The sequence below is a fragment of the Cavia porcellus genome, unplaced genomic scaffold (assembly GCF_034190915.1).
Source record: "Cavia porcellus strain 051 isolate PalLab524CR breed Dunkin Hartley unplaced genomic scaffold, mCavPor4.1 scaffold_2, whole genome shotgun sequence".
NCBI classification, from domain to species: Eukaryota; Metazoa; Chordata; class Mammalia; order Rodentia; family Caviidae; genus Cavia; species Cavia porcellus.
This window is the reverse complement of record NW_026947485.1, coordinates 34,810,377-34,822,823: the sequence shown is the minus strand read 5'-3', so window position 1 is coordinate 34,822,823 and position 12,447 is coordinate 34,810,377. Positions and strand designations below refer to the sequence as shown.

The 12,447-nt window shown below is 35.3% G+C and overlaps 1 protein-coding gene across 1 annotated transcript in view; it reads left to right on the top strand.

The window, feature by feature from the left end:
• Exoc4 (exocyst complex component 4) overlaps nucleotides 1-12,447 on the top strand; it is a 722,212-nt gene that overhangs the window by 649,288 nt on the left and 60,477 nt on the right. The window lies entirely within an intron of this gene.

Below are 12,447 nucleotides of genomic sequence, written 5' to 3'. Positions count from 1 at the left end.
AGTCTCCCTTACCCCAAAAGTTACTGTCTGCAGTTAGGGAAATGTGTGTCTTTCAAAAGAAATATTCTATAGAATTCTTACAAGTTATGTTGTCCATCATCTTATGAATGATAGAAGAGATTTAGCACATCATGATGTAATAGAAAAGAAAGGTCTCCACCTCCTATACTCATATGTAAAATGTTTGCTCCATATTCACAGAGAGCATGTTTTTAACTTAAATATATTGTCACGTGAATAGGACTTAGAAAAACAAATAAAATAATATGCCTTCAGCTTACCCTCCAGTTTCCATACTCCTTTTTACTTTCTGATAATGTTTCTTTTACCTCTGCCACCACAACTTTTTAAAGTCTCTCCTACTTGCCCTTCATCACCTATAAAAGTGGACAAAAGAGAGCTCCCATCCAGGGATAACAATGAAAAGTCTGGGAGTTCTTACTGCATGATGATTTAGACATAAAAGAATTCATAGGTCAGCAGCTATATCTTAATATAGAGTAGGTTATATTTCTAGGATAATATATGGAGAAGGAGGCACTGATTGAAATCATATTGACTATGTCCCCATCCTTTGAAATCAGAATTTCATTGAACAGTGTCAGTCTACATGTTGTTTCTCAATCAATTGACTTGGTTAGTTCAAATCCAGTTACTAATTATTTTGGGATAGAAGAACTATTGTTTATAAAATAGGATGTAAAACAATGAGAAATTTCCAAAGAAATGTTTTATGTGGAAACATAGCAAAAAACCCTCAAAACTAGGTTGGAGATGGTTTGGAAAATGGGAAAAACCAGCTAAACAAATGAACTGGCATAGTGACAGAAACTGAAGTCTATTGCAGAAAAGTAGCCAAGTATTGGATGGTGTGTCTAAGGAAAGACAATAATCAGAAAGAGTTACCAAAAAACTTTACAGCAACTAAGGAGCAAACATCTTTATCCTAAGAAAATTCAAATTAGATGTTAATAATAATAATATAGGAGATACTTTATCTAGTGAACATCACATATACTTAGCAGAAGCCACTAGGTTTCACAAATGGGTAAGCTGTACTAACAAACACTTAATCAGATGTCTGAAATATATAGAGCACTAAGGTGTGGATGAGAGGTTAGCCTGTGTAATTTGCTAATAATTCAAGGTAAACAATAAAAAGTAGGAATGATAGCACAAAGCAATTATGAACACTGAACAGTTATGAAAACTAGCTGTCATTAAAGTTCTGTCTTGGAGCTGTGGTACTATATCTGATGCTGACTTGTTAGTAGGATATCCCATCGGCTTTAAGGGAGAGAAAAAGAGTTGCTAGCCAGTAAGGCATAACATTGGTTTACAACAGCCCTTCCCATACTTTTCTACTTTAAATTTGTACTTTAGCATAATGGTAACCAGCTGTGCATCTCACAGCTGCACCTGGGAGATACAGGAAGCAATCGTTGTATTTACCCACCTGGTTTAACAAACAGCATGGTGGTGTGCATGTATGCAAAAGTGTCAAACTGAAATTTTTACCCTAATCCCCCATCTAACAGGTTTTGTATATTTTTACCTGAAGATCACAGGGGGTAAAACACATCCACACTACTGTTGTGTTATGAAAGCATGTATTGTATCATAATGGGGTATGGATGTGACTCACAGTAGCTGTACTTGGAAAAGCAAAATCCTATCTGTGCATTCACCCATTTGGCAGACAAATGGCAAGGTTTGTACAGGAGATTGAAAGCAGCACCAGGTGAGTTCTATCAATGAAATGCTCATTGCTAAATTTCTGTACATTTAATATTTGTTTTAGAAAAAGTTTTCTTTTGATTTTTCTGGTGGAAGTAGCCCAATTTAGTATAATGGCTCATGGAAAACCAGGTTTCCAAATTTTGGAGGTCAAAAGTGAATCATAAAATTACTCATGCCTGGATGATGAAAATGAAAATGACTTTGATATTGGTTATGTGAGCCAAAGTTCCTGTGACAGTGAAATGGAGCAAGAGTTGACTGATACAGACACAGGGAATGCAAAACCTACTTGATTCAGATGATGAAGAAAACAGCAATATGAATACATATTTGACTAGTCAAAATGGTACAAAATGGTCACATAAGCAAAGGGAACTATGTCTGAAAGTGTGGTGAGGATCTTGGTAGGCGTAAAACCTATTGGACTGAAGGTCAGCACTACCATTCAATGTTGGAAGTTGTTTGTAATAGACAACATGCTACAATATGTTGTGAAATACACAAATGCTAAAGTACAAGTACAGTGTTCTATATGCACCAATAACCACACTCAAAAATGTATTCATTATGATACCTCATTATCTGAACTGAAAGCATTCACAGGTCTGCAATACTTAGGAGGGCTTTCTCATGGTAATCACAGGAATGTAAAAGAGTTATGGAAAAGCAGTAGATATGGACTTAATGTTTGTAGAATAACAATGACACTGAGATTTTATTTCCTTCAAAATTGCCTGGTGATAAAAAATCCCAGCCAAAAAAGAAAAGAAGTGATGATCTGGCTGCTATCTGATCATTGTTTGAGAGATTTCTGGGTAATTATCAAACAATTTACATGCCATCTGAAACATGACTGTTGATGAATATCCCGCAGCATGGTTTTTGTCACTTCAGGCAATATATGCAAAAAAAAATACCTTCACAATATAGCATAAGCATTGTCTTCCTCCCTGTATGGATGGTCTGTGATTGAGAAATCCCTGCATGGGAACTGCTAATAGCAAGATGTCTTCAGGAAATGCCATAAGTGGGCATGATACCCCCAACTTTAAAGCCATAGCTGTTGTACCCGATATTAGCCTGTCTGCTTGCAAAGGAAAATATGTTGTGTTTTTCTTTTACCCTTTCAACTTTATGTGCCCTTTGCTCTCAGGGACAGGGCAGAAGAATTTAAGAAACTTAACTGCCAAGTGATTGGTGCTTCTATGAATTCTCATTTCTGTCATCTTGTATGGATCACACATCCAAGAAACAAGGAAGATTGAGGCCTACAAACATTCCCTTGGCCTCAGATCCTAAGCACATTCTTGCTCAGGATTATAGTGTTTAAAGACTGATACAGGCATATCATTCAGATATCTCTTTATCATTCATGATAAGAGTATCCTTCAGATCACAGTAAACAACCTTTCTGTGGCTGCTCAGTGGATGAGACTTTGAGACATGTTCAAGCCTTTAGTTTGCTAATAAACATCAGCTGAGTGGAAACATGGCAGCAATACTATCAAGCCTGATTTTCAGAAGAGCAGAGTTTTTCTCCAAGCAAAAGTGAGCATTGATCCATGAGAACAAAAGCTCTTTTGTACTTTTTTCATGCTTTAAATATAAAATATGGTGTGAGGCAATGCATGCCTTTCCTACAGGAGTTGAGGAAACCATCTTTTTTCTACTAGTGGTAATAGCATGAGCTAACTGTGGGGTAGACCATCTGATAACGTATAATGTACCAGTAGCCAGGCCAAGCCCATTCATTCATTGACCTTTTATAGTGTCTAGTAAACTTGAACTGAGACCTTGAATAAAATATGGCATAACAATTTATGCCCTTTTAGGTGCAAGGATTTATTATGCTTTCAATTTAGATATTTATCATGGAACTCAGCTACCAGGTCCTTTATTACTATATTTATTCATATAGTAATAAACAAAATTGTTGCTCCCATCTCCCAAACTAATCAGAATGGGACATTTGACAATTGGCTTACCAGTTTCCAGTTGACATTAAATTTGCTAACAGACCATAAGTTGACCAGCTTCAGAACTGTACACAGGAACAAAGCAGAAATTCCTAATGAAGTTTTGCAATTTCAAATCAGAATTGTATAATACAATCTTTGGATTTCAGAAACATGTAACACTGGCTTCACACTATACATGCAAAGAAAAACAGACAGGTATGTTGAATTCAACATTGCATCATGATGAGAATATTAATAGGGAAACCTCAACAAAACAGAAGCCTGAGATGGTACCTTTCTGCGACAAAACCAAAAGCAGAGTAGATGTTGTTGATAAATTGTGCAGCAGCTATGATGTCAATGGAAACACAAAGCATTGTCCAATAGTTGTGTTTTACCTCATCTTAAACATGTGTGGCATAAACAGTTTGATAGTTTACAAAGAAAATAATTAGTGCGAAATACCATGGAGAAGTTTTCTTAAAAGAATTGGGACTGAGACTCATAAGACATCATTTATAGCAGAAGAAAAACAAAATATTCTGCCCAGTGAATTACACAAAACAATTATGGAGCATGCTTGTGAGCTGACAGTTGAACAGGCAAGTTCAACAAGGCAGCATCCCAAAGACCTACTACAACAGCAGAAAAACCAAAAAGATGTCATCTATGCCATACAAGAAAGGACAGGGAAACAAAACATACATGTTACCAATATAAGTGATACTTAAATATGTAACATGCAATTTTCATGTGTGAAGACTGTCTTGAATGTGACTGTTGAAACAAAGAATATTTCTGTTGGTGGTATTTTGTTTTATTTACATTGTAGTTTACAAAGGTCTTTGTTTCTAATGTTATCTTTAGGTTTTATAAGCAGGTACATAGGTGATAACTAAATGTGGTCTATTCTAAGCACTTGCTACATATTTGATATTTTATTGATTTCATAGTTTCCTGCTAAGTGCACATGGTATCATATAGTAGGAAGCTGCTGACAAAACAGGAAGACAAGGAGAGGTGACAAGTACACTATGCCACATAGGAAAGGAAAGTAAGCACATGTACAGTCAGTATAAGCAAGACATGTGCATGGAACATGCATTTGACATGTGAAGACTGCCTTGAGAGTGACAGCTGAAGTAAAGATTATTTCTGTGGTAGGTTTTCGTTTGCATTTACACTGTAGTTCATGTAGATATTTATTTCTGATGCTATCTTTTAGGTTTCATAAGCAGGTACACAGCTGATATGAAAACATCTATTTTAAGCACTCATTACATATTTGATATTTTACTGGTTTCTTACTTTCCTGCTCAGTGCCCATTGTACAAAATAGTGGGAAGCTTCCAACAAAAGAAGACAAGAGAAGTAACAAAAATGGCCTGCATACTGGGAAACAAAGCTAAGCACATACGGTGTCAGTGAAAGTGAAGAACATGTCAGTGTAAGCAAAACATGTTCATAGAACATGCAGGTGTCATATGTGAAGACTGCACTGGGTGTGAAAATTGAAGCAAAGGTTATTACAGAATTCTATTATAGAATTCTATTGGTATTTTCTTTGTAATTCATATGTTTTTTATTTTTGATGTTATTTTTAGATTTCATAAGCAAGTACACAGCTGATATGAAAGTGTTGATTTTATTCTAAAGGCACAATACATATTAAGAATTTAATACTTTATTTTATTTATATTTTATGTTCCTGTTAACTACACAGTATATTGTGTAATAAGTACCTCCTGAGAAGACAGCAAGACCACTAAAATGTCAAGTATATCCTACAAAAAGCTCAGGAAAGCAAAACAAACTGTCAGCATAAGCAACATGTACATCTGGAATGTGCTGTTGTCATGTGTGAAGATTGCCTTAGGTGTGGTTGTTGATGTAATGATTTCTTTTATAGAGTTCTGTTGGTGTTTCATTGTAGTCCGTACAAGAATTTATTTGTTGTTATTTTTTAGATTTTGTAAACCAAAAAGTTCAATGTTGAAAGTTTTGATGCTTTTTATAAGCTTATTAAATATTAAAAATTTAATTCTTTATTTCTTTGATATTTTTGCTATTAAGTACTCATTGTTTAATATAATAAAACTCATAGAATTAAAATTAATAATTCATCAATAGAAATATTCTAAAGAATAAACGTATTATACACCCACAACAATGCTCCTTTCTGACAAAATTAGTGTTATGTCCCACAGGCTAGAGGGGCTACTGTTGCTCTCCCTGCTGACTCTGTAAGTCGCATGAATTCTTAATGCCACAGACCTCATTAGCATTCTTAATTTTATTTTTTTTTAATGCAGGCTGGAAGCAACATCCAATGATCTCAAAATATATTTATAAGACCTAATAACATTGCTGTAGAAGCTAGGAAGATGCCAGTGTTACAATTTTCTAAAGAGGAAAATGGAAAACTCCAATTCAAATAATTTTATTCCAGGTTAGAGCAGAGATCATTATGTGGTGCCTGTCACCCCCATACAAATAAGAAGAGAATTCAGAAATAATTAATGTACCAAAATTGGATCTCCTAAAATGTTTCCAGTGAATATGTCTCATGGGATTATTCTACAGTATCTTTTTCTATCTTCTGAAAACTTTGAGTTCATGGGTTTAACCTTACTTTTCTTGCCGTGATAACTATCTTTCCCTTTTCAATTTATCATTTTCATGACAGCTGATACTAGTCTAAGCTAATATTACAACAGTTTCAGATAATATTGCAGATGCACAAGGACATCCTCATATTGAGTTCAATTAAAGAAGTCACAGTACATTGCCATTGAAAATGCAGCAGCTGCATCCTTGAAAACAGATGCTCTTCTGGGTCTGAATGAGTCCAATTTTGACTAATTTCAAGATCTAAACAGATTTCAGTCTGGTTAATATTAGGATATGGAACCACTTGAGACATCATAATGTCCTCGACTGATTGCATCTCCATGACAGTTACTATGTTGGCTTTCCTTGAGAGATGTTGGGTATGTGTCATGTCAAGGATTTTATGTCAACACAGAAGAGAGACTGTAAGTCTCAGCTGCAGAAAGGTAGACTGACTAGTAATGAAGGTTTTAAAAAGGCTTCACAGTCTAAAAGAAGAATACTTGGGAGCATTGGGATTAACCAGAATTGCATGAACTGTATTGCTGAATAGCCCAGAAAACCAGCTATAATACATTATTTCCTTATCCCCACTCTCTCCCTAGCTTACACCCAGGAAACTAAGGAGAAACTTCTAGGCAATAAATGGCAAAGGTTCCTTCTTTTTTTTTTTCCTGGTCTTTATCAACTTATTATTATGTGAATTCTCTGTCATGTTGCTCAATTGGAATCATTAGTTTCAGTTTAAGTACAAAGGCATCGGTTGAAACCCACTAATGATTCCAGTTATTCTCCTGGATTTACAATGGGGAAAAATAAATAATACACTTTAATCTTTGCCCTAAAGCAATTAGTGATCTGGAAGGGAGATATACTGATAATTTTAGTGGAATATAACTACTTCCTAGAAGAATCTGAGCAGGAAACACCTGGAAGAGCCACTAACTCTGCCCTAGAAAACATAAATAGTTTTGAAAGAGAAAAGGCAGCAAAAGTATAGAATCATAAAACAGAATGATATTTTTAGGAAAGTTACTTTAAAAGTATTGTAGGTCAAAGGGCCAATTCTGGGGAGAAGATAAGTTGGACTGAAGGAAGAACCTAAAAGGGTTGGAGAAAACCTGAAAGATTGCATAGAAATCAAAACTCACAGAAAGCCTTGGTAAGGAGCTTGCTAAGACTTAATCATAGAAGCAATGGAAACCTTGATCTGACGTGTATAAGAAATTAACAGTGAAATTTATGTTCAGGATAAATAATTCTATTCATCTAACTCATGTTAACAATGAAAAAAAGTCAAACAGGAGGCAAATATACCAGTGGAAGACACTTACTGCTGTAGTATATCAAAGAAATGAGATACAAACCAAAAAAGTGTCTGTAGACGTAAAACAGAATTTTAAATAAAATTTTATTTTATTTAAAATTTTAAATAAAAATAAAACAGGAATTAGTCTCTGTTTGAATGGAAAGAATCAAAGATTATACTGGTATTTGTAGCACAGATTCCTAAACTGATGTATCACTGTCAGAAAGCACATTCAAGATAAAGAACAGATGCCACACAAAGGTAACATGTTTAGTTTTCAACACACTGGATTGCAGATGTCTAGGGGGTGCACAGGGAGAGATAAAAAGAATAATCAGACAAACTTTAAGAGTCATTATTTGATAGACAATGCAAGCAATAATAATGGATGAGCTCAACCAGGACATAACATGTAAGGAGGACCAAGAGAGGAAAAATTCTCCGGGAACACCAGCATTTATGGATGGGACAAGAAAGAGGATTCAGTGAATGAAACTATGCAGAAAATGCCAGGGAGGTCAAAGCAAACCAGAACGTTGACACCATTTAAGCCAAAAGAAGACATAGTTTTAAGAAATGCGTGGCCAATGCTGTCACATAAAGCAGAGAGCTTTAGTGAGACCAGGACTGAGAATTATCCAATGGATTTGGTAATTATCAAATAATCATTGATCGTTATCAGAATAATTTTTTAAGAAAGGGATGAAGTTGGAAGGTTACTGTGCACTGAGTAATTAATAGAAAGCAGATTTGTGGAAAAGCAAAAAAGCAGGCATTGACAATTCTCTCACAGTACCTTCCTTCAGTATATTGAGGACTGAACCCTGGGCATTGCACCCCTGAATGCTGACGCTTGACTTTACTAAATAGCGAATTCGCTAAATAGTTTAAAAGTTGAAATCTTCCTGCCTAAACCTCCCAAGGAACAGTGATTATGGATGTGCACTGACACATGCAGTTTGAAGCCTTAGTAAGAATCTGAGGTCTTCATGAGACAAGTAATACAAAATAGGTTAAGGAGCAGCGTGAATATGGAAAAGTTACCGAAAAACAGATAGGAGCTAAATAAAGCAATAACAAAGGGAGGAGGACTGACAATTGGGATTGAAATTTTTAATTTTTATTTACTTTTGTTTTATTGTGGCACTGTAGTACTGGGAATGAAACCAGTGCCTTCCTACTGAGCTACTCCCCTACATTGTATTTTTGTGTTTTGTTTTGTTTTGTGTTCCTGAAACAAAGTCTTGCTAGGTCACTAAATTGCCCGGGCAATTCTGCCTTATCCTCTGATGGTGCTGGTATTACGGGAGTGTGCCACCATGCCCAGGTTTTTTTGGTTTTATTTTGTTGCTTTATTTGTTTTGGAGTCTTGAGATTAAAATAACATTTTATTGACAGCAACGGTACTTTTGTTTGGTTCTCCTGTCACAGGATGAGTTCTAAATTTGACCCAGGTTTAGACAGAGTTTTAGACTCATGAAAAGAGAAGAATTAAGTGTGTTGAGGTTTCTGGTGAAAGAATAGCTCAGAGGGTCCACTAAGGGCTAATGCTAAAGGGCCTTAACAGTGACCTGATCTACAAGGAGAGCATGAGTGGATTACCTCATGAAGTCTAGAGTGATTTAAAGAAGTATTTCTTTTCCTACTGGTATTGCTCAGTTATCCAGCAGTAAAACCAGAACCTCTCTGATTCCTGATCTTTCTTTAGGAGAAAGGTGGGGGGGGGGCAAGGGTTAAGAGATTGGCACCAGCCTCAGCTCTCTCCTTTTATCACAAAAAACAAAATCTTGCCCAGGGTCACAGAAGACTCTGCTTAGGAGGTCACAGGCCAGACTGTGTCACATGGCCACCTCCAGCTACAAGAAGGCTGGAAATTTAAACAATAAGCTTTGCAGAATCTAGAATCAAGTTGAAAAAGAAATGAATTGGAATAACTATGTTTTTGAAAAAAATTAGAAGCAATGTCTGCTTCAGAGAACAAGGTTTAGTTTCCTTATGTAGAACTGTTATTTTTTAAAGCTCAATACATGCAAACCATTCTGATGTTAGGAGCGGTCCTTGAGGTAAATATAAAATCAGATAGCCTCTGAAAGACTATGGGCAATTGTGGTGGGAGGGGTTCCAGTAACTTAATTTCTTAACTGTAATCTCCCAAACAGATCTGTCAGCACTGGCTTTTTGTGGATTCCCATTTGATATTTAAAAGCTAGTTGTTTTGTATCATCCTTGTTTTCCATACTCAGCATTTCTTTGTTCAGTATATTCTTTCTTATTAAGAAAACTTCATAAATTTCATTAAGCCCTCAGGAATTCACAAGCCAGCTTTTCAGTAGAGCTCAAGGCATAATTTTCCATTGCATTAATAAAATGTTACATTTTTCCTGTAGATTATATTCAAATGCAATATACAGTGTGTCACTGCTCAAAATTGCTTTTACCTTGCAGCTCAACTTTCCATCAACTTATGCTACTTAGACTTTTTTCTTCATAGTTTGACAGTGCCAATTGCCACATGATAAAATTACGTTATCTTGCACTTAGAAAGTATAACTTTAGTTTCTTGCCATAATGTCACAAGGCAGAAAAATCTAGAAACTGAAAAGCCCTAAAATGCTTTGAAGTATTATAACAATGATACTTATAGTTGCGTTTACCTAGCCTGCCACATGAAACATTGTGATGGCAGGGATCCTACCTTGTAATCAAATAACATGAATAATGTTAGCATCGTAGAGGGGATGCAGTATTATATCAGCCATTAGCAGATCTAGCTAGTAAACCTGTAGGATGACACCAAACCTGGTAATAATTTAAAATCTACACTGCTACAGTCCCTCCCTCCTTTACACATTTGAAAAACATTTGCTTTTTTATATGTATAGTAGTTATTTTAATTGATTATAGTCTGGTTCCACAGAATATAACTTTACCTTTTAAGTTATACATCAGGATGGTGTATCTGGAACCTTGCCTGGCCTTGACAAAGTCTAGGAATGGGTATACCACTGAGAGACCATGACTCTAGATACTGCAGCAACCAGACGTTGACTCCCCACCTTGTAAAGTGAATCCACTTTCCAATTTAGTCAGTGATACCTCATCAAATCCCATGTGTCCTATGTCAGGGGAGCTCTTCTTTTGAACGACTCTGTGTCCTCAGAGGAAAGAAGAGAGAAAAGCAGAGACAGAGAGATTTACAGACAGAAAAGTAAAACAGTACTGACAAATGGAAATTGAACTTCCAGACTAAAATATTTTGTAAGTTGTGTGGGTTGTAATTAATCTAAGGACTCAATTTGCACAAATAATAGGCTAAGTAATAAAACTACTTGTTTCTGATTTATAGTAATATTGAGTAAGTTTTTATGTGCTACTGTTTTCTTTTACCCCTATTAATCTAGTCAGCCTCAGGACAGAAGTACTATTATCCCCATTTTATAAAAGGAACTAAGGCACAGAGAATTTTAGTAATTAGCTCTTGATCAAATAATGTAAGGGGTAGAAACAAGCAGAACTCATGTACTTAGCACATGAAGTACTAAAAGAATTTTTTTAACGTTTTAAAAAATTTTGTTTACAGTGCATTATGAATACTTTTATTGTAGGGAGTTGGGGGTACATGTACAAGAAACATCTGATTTCTTTTTGCATCTCCTTCTCCTCCCTCCTCTCTCCATCCCTTAATCCCTTTCCCATTTGCCAAAGACCTGTCTTCCTATTTCCTGTTGTATATCTTTTATTTTACTTATGATTTTTTATACTTTGAGTTTCTCATATAAGAGAAATCATTATTTTTAAGCTGTATGTCTGATTTATTTCATCTAACATTATGAATTCAAGTTATACCCATAAACCACTCATGTTTATCCTTCTTTATGGCACAGAAGTGCTCCATGATGTGTAAATGCCACACTTTCTTTATGCATTCATCTGTTAATGGACATGTAGACCACTTTCATGATGTAGCTATTATGAATTATGCTGATGTAAACATGAGTATATATGTATCAGTCTAATATGATGTTCTTAAGAAAAATTTTGAATGATATTGCCAGTTATTGTTGTTGATCCTTGAGAAATTGAGAGGAGCCAAAAATTGAACAGAATTCTAGTCATAAGTAGACTCACTTTTTTTCTGTTCGGTATTTTGTGGAAGAAAATGTTCAAATTTTTTTAATATTTTCATAAATTATTTCATAGATATTTACAAGGTAACTCTATCCAATTTTCCAAAAAGACCTTATTATGACATTTAGTTGGCTATAAGATTTATATGAGTTAAAGTGGAATATAGTCCACTACCATTTCCACCCCTAGATATTGTAGAAAAAATTGGTCTAGCCCCTTTGTAGTATTTATTTTGCTTTGACCTGAGTTCCACATTTCAAGGGAGCTATAGAAAATTGGAATGCTTTGGTCAGTACATTTTAAGAATTATAAAATTATTTAATCCAGTTATTTGAAGAATTGAGAATACTTAACATAGAAATGGAAGACTTCAAGGAAACCAGGAGAGGTATCTTCAACATGTGAAGTGTTGACACACAGGAGAATGACCACAGTTAGGCAGAATCAGAGGAAATCGTGAGATATGAAGACAAATCCTTGCTTTGTTATAAGAGAATCAGATATTTCAGAGATGGGAGAGGCTGCCTCAACAGGTGTTAGTTACCTTCACAAACATTTGTATGAGGGCACCAAGAAGCTAAACAGCCACTTGAAGGCATAAAAAAAAGTACAAGCACAGAACATATGGTCAAGTCACTACTGTTCAGGCCACTTTTAACTTGGTTTCTATCATTCTATAAATTGATTTGAGACATTCATCTG